Consider the following 11,996-nt stretch of genomic DNA (forward strand, 5'->3'; position numbering starts at 1 on the left):
TTATCCTGGAAACCCAAGATACTCACAGAAGAACTAGCAGTGGACTCAAACTAAGGTAATCTCAGAGTTTGTTGTTGAAATCACAACAGAATGATTATCAATATTTCTTGGTAGTTCTCTGCACTTCAAAAAATGCAAAAGCTCTTTTCATAAAGAAACGGTAGCACAACAAAGAGAAACAAAACATACAACCTTAGAAAAAATCTGTTCTTGTTTTCATTATTTTTTATCTTGATCCCCAAACTCATAAGAATTAAGCATGATTCTGTACTTTTAAGTGCATGAGAGAATGTGTATGTCAAAATTATTTAACTTACTCTAATCAGATATTTGTAATCTGAAATAAATAATAATTGCTTAAGATATCATTAGATATTCCTTAAATATAAAAATAATATTATTAAAAAAGGCCAATTGAGTAATAAGTGAAAAATTAGATAATTTCTAATAAATATTTCAACATATCATAGAAATATTTTTAATCCTATTTTAATTAAAAACAATGATGATGGCTACTTTGTTTCTGAATATCCTGTTCATGGGGGAAGGTAATATTTGTTGAATATGTTGCTCAAGATTTGACTCTTGAAACATTAAAAAAGGGGAGTGGTGATTGAGGGCAGGACATTTTCCTTCTCAGTTGTGGAATATATATATACAAGGACTCAAAACATTAATTCTTTTAAAAATTAAGTGAAGTCAAAAATATAAAAATCTATTTTCATACATGTATTAAATAATTATTTGTACTAGATAAACACTGAGAAAAATAACTTTCCATCAAAATGAAAAAATCAGAGTGTGTTATAAAATAAAATACACTGAATATACTAGAAAATTACTGATATAGAAATAGTTATATTTCCATAATGAGAAACTAACTGGGAGGGAGGTTGTGTAACTCAGTAGTAGAGTGCAAAACACACACACACACACACACACACACCTGATATAAAGGAAAAAAGAAAAGAAAAAAATTCAAATATCTTTATCTGAATTTGTGGAAATAAATAAGTAGATAGAAAGATAGATATTGAAAGATATGCAAAAAGTCACAAAAGACCAAATGATTATCTCAGAATGTGAATGCTTAATTTTTCACTTCCTGAAATTTTATAAGTAAAAGATTTTATTTAGAATAAAATATATTATTCAAATTTTTAAAAATAAATATTTATCCATATTTAATTTCCTTTAAAATATTTGAAAGTCTTACAATCTCAAGTCCTGCTATATATATTCTATTTCTGAGATACATTCTAGTATATAAATATGTTAATAAACTTTCCACCACTTTGACAAAATACTGACATAAACAACTTAAAAGGATGAAAGATTCATTTAGTCTTGTGGTATAAAGGTTTTAATATATGGTAATTTGGCTTTTGGTGCCAAGGTATCATAGAAGTACCTGACAGAGGAAGTTTTTTTTCACTTTAAACCAGGAAACAAAACACAGAAACAGGAAGTGACCATGTTCTAATCCCTTTCAGTCACTTCCTTAATGACCTAACTTCCTTGTTGGCCATACCCCTAAAAATTCCACCTCCTTCTAATAGCACCACAGGCTGAAGATTAAGACTTTAAAACATGGGCATTCAAAGAACTTTTAACATACAAAACATAACAATAAATCAAAGAGTCACAGAACACCTAGATATGTCAGATGTTATTTTGAAATCCTCTCTCAATCTATCTCTGTCTCTCTCTCTGTCAAAAACTTACACCCTTGGGCTGGGGATGTGGCTCAAGCAGTAGTGCTCTCTCCTGGCACTTGTGTGGCCTGGGTTCGATCCTCAGCACCACATACAAATAAAGATGTTGTGTCTGCCGAAAACTAAAAAATAAATATTAAAAAAAATTCTCTCTCTCTGTTTCTCTAAAAAAAAAACTTACACCCTTTCTTCTCCAGCAATTTTATCTAATTTCCATACATTCATCTCTATTTCTTTAGGCAGCATTGCATAAGTCTTGTTGCAGTCTGCTATTTATTGTCTTAAATTGGTTTATTAACTCATTTCATTTTGAATAAGCCAGGTAATGTTGACACTTGAGTTGTTGAGATGACAGGCTATGATCAATAATGGTGGAAGGGAAAAAAAGTGTACAGTACTTTGGAGCTACAGTATGCAGCTCCTGATTTGACCAGGACCAAGTCTGATTTCACTGATGTAAATAATTCCATGTGAAAAAAATGTTCATCATCACTAGTAATTAGAGAAATGAAAATCAAAACCACTCTAAGACTTCATCTCACTCTAGTCAGAATGGCAGCTATCTTAAGGACAAACAAGAAGTATTGGTGAAGATGTCAGGGAAAAGGTACACTCATATACTGCTGGTGGGACTGCAAATAGGTGCAGACAATATGGAAAGCAGTATGGAGATTTCTTGGAAAATTGGAAATGGAACCACCATTTTACCCCGTTATCCCTCTCCTCAGTCTATACCCAAAGGTCTTAAAAACAGTATACTACAGGGACACAGCCACATCAATGTTTATAGCAGCACAATTCACAATAGCTATACTATGGAGCCAACAAGATGCCTTTCAGTGGATGAATGGATAAAAAAAATGTGGCATATATACACAATGAAATATTACTCAGCAATAAAAGAGAATAAAATCATGGCATGGAGTTGGGGAAGATAATGCTGAGTGAAGTTAGCCATTCCCAAAAAACCAAATGCCCAATGTTTTCTTTGATATAAGGAGGCTGCTTCATAGTGGGTTAAAGAGGGGGAGCATGAGAGGAATAGATGAGCTCTAGATAGGGCAGAGGGGTTGGAGGGGAAGAGAGGAGCATAGGGTTATTAATGATGGTGTAATGTGATGATCATTATTATCCAAAGTAGAGGTATGAAGAATTGGTATGAATATACTATGTATACATAACCAGAGATATGAAAAATTGTGCTCTATATGTGTAATAAGAATTGTAATGTATTCCATTGTCATATATAAATAAATAAATAATTCTTGGGAGAAGAAAAAGAATAGTGGAAAGGGGAGAATGGATAGAGAATGGTCAGTGGGTACAAAATTTTACTTCAATAGGAGGAAAAAGTGCTATTGTACTTTTGCATAGTAGGGAGTAGGGTGCCTATAGTTAAAAATATTGTATTATGTATTTAAAAATTAAAAAAAAATAACAAGAACAGAGTGTCTTGAGTGTTGTAACAATAAAGAAATGATAAATGTTTGAGGTCATTTGCATACTCAATACTTTCATTTTGTTATTACACAATGCATCCATATATGGAAACATCACACTCTACACCCCATGGATATGTACACATTGTACACATACATTGTATCAATTAAAAACAAAATAAAGCAAAACCAAAAGAAAAACAATAACAGCAACAAAAGCCCAACAAACTACTTGGTGTAATTGGAAAAATTTCACTAGTCTTGAGCGCTTTGATTACCGAGTCAATCATAATTCTGGTAATGAATATTTAATGAACTAGTGTTTAAAAAGAATGAGTGTTTTCTATAAACTACAAACACTAATCTGCAGCCTAAAATACTGATATTTGAGAAAACAGAAGAAATAAACGAGTATAAAATAAAACAAGATATATAAAAAGTTATTATTATCATTATTTTTTTTAAATAATGTTTTTTGTCAACACCCAGTTATTAGCCTGTCTGGGAAATGCTAAGTCTCAATCCAAATAAAATCCCATTTTATCCCACTTCACTGCTACAATGTATGAAATCTGGGGCATGTTCATTTCTTTTAATCATGTATAATGTGCATATCATAATTTAATATTTATACTGTCCTTTTATTTTACTGAATATAACTCTATACTAAATATATAAAAAGACTTTAAAAATGTATGTCTATACATACATCCATGCATTATTTTTCATTTTATATATGTTAAAAGGAATTTCATCTTAAGGCCTATATGTAATTATTCAGGAAGTAAGGTCAACTTTATTTATTTATTTAATTTTAATTCCACTAAAATTACCACTATCTCCACAGACATAAATGTAGTACAAAACACAACAATTTTTGTGGCAAGATTATAATAATAGCTTCTATTTTTCACTCTTTTCCTTTATAACTTATTTTTAATTCAGTAGCTAGAATGATCCTCTTAAAACACACATAACTGAATCCTTTACTTAAACCCCTCTACTTAGTCTATCATAAGGAACAAAACTTAAGCACTTCAACTAATCTCTCTTTGTGACATCTCTGACTGTATTTATCCCTCTTGATTTAATCAGACTTGTCCTGCTTGCTCGATATCCACTTTTCCTCAAACCGATTGTATATAACACTATCTCTAGGTCTTTAAACTCTTATTTCATCAGTCTAGAATGCTTTCCCTTTACAAGTCTGCAGGACTTACTCCCTCACATTTTTGTCTGTACTCAAATACAACACCTCTCTTGACCATGGTATTCTAATTTTAATCTCCTTTTCTAATGTCTTTCTGACTTTTATCATTTGCATTTGTGAGATTTCTGTTACTACAAAAAGTAACTGAGATAATGAACTTATAAAGTTAAAAGGTTAAGTTTTGCTCACTTAATGTGAAAGTTTCACTCAATGACCAATTGGACTCATTGCTCTGGATCTTTCACAAGGCAGCACATTGTGGCAGAAAGTCATGGTGCAACAAGATTTTTCACTTCATGGTCAGGGAGCAAAAGAGAAAGAAAAAAATAATAAGAGCTGAGGTCTTCATCTCTTTTAACAAGCCTCTGTGACCCACAGGACCACCTGATTAGAATTTCTATCACTTCCCAATAACGACAGGCTGAGGACTAAGTCTTTAATACACTGGCCTTTGGTGGACATTCCATATCCAAACTATAGAATCAATGAAACATGTATTTTAGTTTGCTTATTTATTTATGTTTATATTTAATTATTGTTTTCCATCTTTCCCACTAATCATAAGCTCTTTACCACTAATCATAATCATAAAATGGAATTTTTGGTGTGTGTTTAGTGATACATGACTAGTACCAAGAATTTTATGGTGCATAATAAAAACTTGAGTTGTTTTATTAGGCCTCACTTTCTTTCTGCAGTTGCCTTGAGAACCATCTCTGAATTACATCATCTCCTTTCTCACTGGGCTCTTTGTCTCTATTTTTTATATTTCAATAGTCCTCAAGTAGCCTAAATAAATAAAGTGCATTTTCAATCATAGGATTTTCCAGTTGCTCTCCATATCTATCATTTTCTTCTAATTATTTCTAATATTGCATCAGTAACATCAAAATTTATCTTTTCATTTTTATGTTTTCTTTTTTTTAAAAAAAGGAAGATTCCATAGGACAAAAATTTGACTGCTTTTTTACTGTTTTACATTTCTATATCTTAGCAAAAAGACTGTGTAACTCTCCCTTGAAAATAATTAGCTGAAAAATTAAATGATAAAAAAATGGATAAAATTTAATTTCTGTTATTGTGTCATTTTTGAAATAAAATAAATCTCCTTTCAAATAACATAAATCATTAGAGTAAACTTTAATAATAATGTGAATTCTACTACTGTGTGATAAAATTAATCAACTTATAGGCATGATATACATATAAAATGATATTAATGCTTATCTATAATAATTTTATTTTTTTTGAAAACTGAATTCAGAAATAGAATATTATTTTGAAAGTCCCACATCTTTGTATATAACTTTGGGGGATACTAACATAGAAACTATAATTTGTATCTTAGACAAGATTCATGATTGTAATTTGTTAGAAGATGAGAAGATGAAAGTTAGATATCTATAAAATAAGATGAAATGGGAAAAGGTATGTAAAGTGTGAACTGCTTGTAACATATTTTCATTTATTTCAGTTTGCTTGGCCTTCCATCCATAAAATGAATTGGATTTTGATCTCATATAAATCTCCATAATTTTGAACCCATGTGAAATTAGTTACAAAGTTTCTTAAATCAATATAGTCCAATATGTTTCCCATGGAAAACTACTTGAATTAGATGAATTCTTTGTAATAATATTTTCCAATTTAAGTAGAAATGCAATAACTTATTCTGTTTAATCACATGCATAGTTAACTGCACTTTAAATTTATAATCTTGATTATATCCTTTAGAAATCCAAGAAAAGTAATATAGGAAAGGAAAAAAAAAATAAAGAAAATGTCAGACTTCGTGTCATTGTGGCATGGGTTAGAAATAAAGATAAATGGATATTTGACACCATTGAAAATCTGGATAACGAGGAGCCCAAGATGTTACCCTATAGCACAATACATATCTGGTGTTTTAGTTTCTTAATTTTCTGCTCAGTTATCTGTCCCAGACTTGGAATGCCCTTTGATTAATTCAGTAAAGATTTGAGAAAAAAAAAAAACATCTAAGTGTTGTTTAAGAACTTAGGCAAGAAAATTCAACTTTTTTCTGTCTCTAAATGAAAAAAAAAATTTGAAAAAGTGAAAGAAATAAAATATCTTCTTATTATTCATTAATTTCTTTATATGTAAACCTGTATCTTTTAATGTGTATATTAAGAAATAAGCAGATGATAAGTGAATTTTTCTTTCAATTGGTAATTTTAAAATGCTATGTAAATATAAGTAAATGAAGAAGCCAACTTTTGGACCTTTGGTTTATCAATTTGCCCTTTATTATCCAAAAATATTGCACTGGTTTTCTTATCTATGTATACACACATCATCTAGGACAGGCAACTGATACATCCTCTGCACACATTGGAAAGACTTAGGTCCCTACATTTAGGACCTTGTGCATTCTGTTGCACTCCTTGCACAAAAGCTGTGTGAGTGACCTCACAATTCAGTCAAAATCAGCTCGATATTTGTTGTAGTACCTTCTGACACCCCAAAACCAGGGAATCACAGCAAGACAATAGTTATGCTTTATTGCTTCAAATCAGTTGGCAACTGCTTCTTCCTGGGAGGCAGGAGAAAGTACCAAGTCTCCCAAGTGTGTCTTTAAATAAATAGTCATTATCCTCTGCTGGATACAAAATTGATTGAAAACAACATGGTTAACTTGTATCTGACACATCAAAGGGTTATTTCTGTTACACTACTAATGCAATGGTGTTTTCTGAAGGGCATCCACTGGATCATCCTGTACTTCCCAATTTAGTTCATATATGTGTCTTCTAATTTCCCTTATATAAAAGAGTGAGCACAGACTCAAATATGATGATAAAAAGGCATAATTTGACTGGGCTTTCTTGTCTTTTGTACCAGTTTATATATGTTAAATACACAAATTGAGCTACAATGACTGAGTAGATCACAGATCTACAAACAGATTTATAAAGTTCTTTTTCTACATGCTACAATTTCAAAATGCAGGAAACTTAGTCACTGACATAATCTTTCTTTTGGAGATGTATTTATACTTTCATTTCCTACAAGTGAAACCCCTCTATGGGATTCCCACTCTCTTTTTTTGACTCAGTTTGATACAGGGACTACGAATGCTTTAAGAAAAGAGCCGGAAAGTCTAAGAAAGGTCCAGTGGTGGTGAAGGAACTCTAACAGTGTCAATAGATTTTTCAGTCTCTACTATGTACCATGTTTCTTTAAAAAATTTAAATGTTAAGATTCTACTTAAAAATTATATTGCCATTCATCATTTACAATGGTGCTGTAATTTCAGGAGTTTCCAAATGAAAAGAGAAATATAATTTCAATGCCACTTTTATTTCTGTTCTCTGTGCCTCATTATTTGGCACTAGGTGATGAGCACAATGCCAAGCCATTAAATTGTAGGCATTGCCAGTTCGGTTGGACTGGTGCTGGATGTCCTTAAGGGTTATTTCAGCCCTTCTCAACTTTTCTCCATCTCTTCGTTTTCTGTGCTTAGCTCCCTAAGGGCTGTTCAATCAAGACTCAATAAAAATTGTTGAACTGTTCAGATTTTTATTGAGAGCCTTGATGCTGAGGTCCCATAGGAGCCCACTGAAGAGAGGATTATCCTCACTATCATTAAGAGGCACAGAGAATGCCAAGGACAAGGAAAGACATAAAACCAAAGCCCGTAATGCAGGGTAATTGACCAAGTCAGCCACCTGTAGGAAAAAGAAAGATGAGCAAGACACTAACATCAGAAGGAAGCCAAAGAAATAACATAAGATGCAAAGTGTATGTTAGAAAGAGATTGCACAAATAACTCATATTTGCCAATCTGTATTTATAGAGATACAAATGATACCTATTTAGTAGAATGATGTTTTTCACCTAATAAATATAGTGCAACTTGATGTAAAAAAAAATCATGTAAGCATTATTGCAAGCATATAGATTCCCTTATTACAAAAAAGGTCATATGTTGATAGTTTTCAGTATAAAGACAACATCCTACTACAATTTATTGGTAATAATCTCAATAACTTTGTTTTTCTATCTTTCTAGATGAATATCCTGAAAGTTTATTTTAACAGACTTTGAAAAAAATGTAAAATGCTATATAGATCAGCTGAAATAATATCATGTGTGGAAAAATCCATACTATAATTTAAATAACTATATGAGCATGACAAAATCACTTACAATAATTTTAGTTTCCCATTCATTCATTCACTTTGACTTAACAGGCACTTGACGTAAGATAGAAGGTATAGCTAGGAATGTATCCCAGGCTCTGGGCTTAAGTATATATTTCAGTGAATCAAAGGGACTACAAAATGAGGTACAGACAGATATGGGAAGGTGAAATAATATTTGTGAAAGCAGAAACTTAAATGTGATGAGACAAAAATGATCACTTTTTAAAAAATAAATCAAGGAGAAATTTATTGAGCAACTATGTCAGTAAGTAATAATTCCTAAATTCTGTGGAATATTATCTACCCTTTTGGTTTGTGGGTTATGATGAAAATAAATAATTATATATATAACAGAATGATTGTTTCCATGTTTTATAAATTTTATTCAGAAATTGGTAGGTACAATTTGCATGCCTAAAATACAAAATGTCAACAATTTCTTTTGCAATGTTTCATATAACATATTATATTTATTTTTTATATTAATGTTAATTACCTTATATAATATATGCTATTGATTCATCAAGAATAGGGGATCCATTGCTAACTTCTTAATTGAGTATGGTTACAATTAGATACTAGAACAGAAAGTAATAAATTGCATGACAGTCATTATCATCTGTCCTAACACTTCTCAACTCTGATGGTATTCATCTCCTTGAATGCTTGAAAAATGGTAGAATCATGTATCACCAGGATAATTAAATTACACTCTTAGGTACATTGGTGGTATGTGAATATTTATAAATCTGTCCAGGTGAATCTAATGGGGAATAAACTTTGAGGTGAACTATTCTAACTCTAATTTTTTTTTAAAAAATTACACAGGCATATAATTTAATTTAATATAATTTAATTTCTTAAATCTTATTTCATTGATCAGCAGCCACACGTAACCTGAAACACAGTGCAAACTATATTTTAAATCATACCGGTGATTATTTGTGTATAGCAAAATCTGAGATTGTTAACATGTTAATTCATAAAAATAATAATTACTAAATAAGCATTAATTAATAAAATAGAGAGTCCATAATGAATATAAGGAAACATGATATTTGTACTAAAATAAAAATTATCATTTGTGTGTGTGAGCAATCTAGAAAACTTCGTTTTTTACTAATGTGATGTCATTGCATAATTTTTACATAACATTTCTAGAAAACAGAAAAGAGACAATTTGTAAATAGATATGGGAAAAATTATATATATATATATATATATATATATATATATATATATATATATATATATACTGCACCTACTAGAAGAAAAAGTAGGTTCAGCTCTCCATGACTTTGGCTTGGGAACATCATTAACAAGACTCTTAAACTACAAGAAGGAAAACAAGAATGAACAAATAGGATGGACTCAAACTAAAAATCTTCTTCACAAATGAAACGATTAAGAATGTGAACAAAGAGCCTACAGAATGGGAGAAAACCTTTGCCACCTGTATCTTAGATAAAGCATTAATTTTCAGGATATATAAAGAACTCAAACAAATTTAACACCAAAAAAAAAAAAATCCCCCAAATAACCTAATCAATAAATGGGCAGATGAATTCAACAGGTACTCCACAGAAAAAGAAATATGATCAATCAACAAATATATAATACAGTGTTCAACATCTCTAACAGTTAGAGAAATAAAGATTAAAACTACCCTGGGATTCCATTTCACTCCAGAAAGAATGGCAATTATCAAGAATACAAGTAATGGGCTGGGGATATGCTCAAGCGATAGCACACTCACCTGGCATTCGCGGGGCTCTGGGTTCCATCCTTAGCACCACATAAAAATAAAATAAAGGTGTTATGCCCACCAAAAACTAAAAAAGAAATATTAAAAAATTCTCTCTCTCTCTCTCTCTCTCTCTCTCTCTCTCTCTCTCTCTCTCTCTCTTTCTCTCTTTAAAAAAAAATACAAGTAACAATAAATGTTGGCAGGGATGTGGGGGGGGAAAGTACACTTATACATTGTTGGTGGGACTGCAAATTGGTGCAACTACTATGAAAAGCACTGTGCAAATTCCTAAGAAAATTTGGACTGGAACCATCATTTGATCCATTCTTCCCACTCCTAGATTTATAAACAAAGGACTTAAAATCAGCATACAACAGTGACACAGTCACATCAATGTTTATAGCAGCTCAATTCACGAAATGAAAATAACAAAGACAGAATAAATTTGACTTTATTTTGCTATATGCATATATGAATATATGACCAATGTAATTCCACATCAGGTACAACCAGAAGAATGGGAAGTCACTCTTTTATGTGTATCCTATAGCAATGCACATTCTACTGTCATGTATAACTAATAAGAAAAATTTTAAAAAAGAAAAACATTTAAAAAAAAGAATATATGGAATTGAAGAGATTGAAGTAGAAATCAAAGCCAAAAGCAAATGTATTACAAATTTAAAGTAGCAAGAATATAGAGCCCATTCTGTTTAAGACACTTGACATTAAATTGCTGATATGAAATCTCATCATTCTGCAATCTTTAGTGAATATATTCTACAAAGAAAAAAATATTGTTTTATGTAATCAAAAAATATCAATACAAAGCATGATCTTTTAATGAATAGTCAAAGTTCTTGATTCATCAGTTATTTCAATAATATCCTTCTTAGGAAGATGACTATCTCCAAAATGATCTTTACTTTTCAGTTATTTGTCTAATTTGCTTCAATCTGGACCAATGCCACAGTTTTGTACTGATATTCGTGACCTTGAAATTTGAAATTACCAGCAGTTATTTTGAAGAATGGGCTTCCTTTTAAATTTGTTTAATGTTTCTTCATGATTCACCTCTGGTAATGTATTTTTGGCAAAAATATCATAGAGTAATGATGTATTTCTTCTCATTGCATACATTACGTGATGCACAATTTAATTCTCCCCATGACTGGTGATGTTAACATTGATCACTTCACTAAAGAGGCCTCTGATGACTCTGCACTGTGCAGTTACTGTTTCTTTCTTTTTTTCTTGGTGTGTAATCAAATATATAGTTTGTAAGAACACTATATAAACATTTAATTTCATTAAACTTTTTTCCATTAGCTTTTGTAGCATTAATTTTTCTTGAGTGAAAAAAATTATGAATGTGATGATTTTGCTCCTTATGATACCCTTCAGTAGAGATACTGAATCAGTGAATATGGGGTAAGTTAAAAAACAAAAACAAACAAACAAACAAAAAACCTCCATTTAGCTTTCTGAGTTACTATTACTGTCCTGCCTGATTACCTTTAGTACATGAAATCTTTTCTGAATCTTTGTTTAGAAGGTGAAAAACAGGAAGATTTCAGGACATATTTGCACAGATCATTATTGAAGTTGCATTTTTGCCTACACTATTCATGTCATGTGTTTAGTAAGTTTTTCTTTTTTCTGATATGGCTAAAAAACTGACCAAAACAATTACAGAGGAGGAAAAGTTTATTTGAGGGC

The sequence above is a fragment of the Marmota monax genome, unplaced genomic scaffold (assembly GCF_021218885.2).
Source record: "Marmota monax isolate L192 unplaced genomic scaffold, Marmota_monax_Labrador192_F-V1.1 WCK01_AAM20220418_F8-fsc00091, whole genome shotgun sequence".
Taxonomy (NCBI): Eukaryota; Metazoa; Chordata; class Mammalia; order Rodentia; family Sciuridae; genus Marmota; species Marmota monax.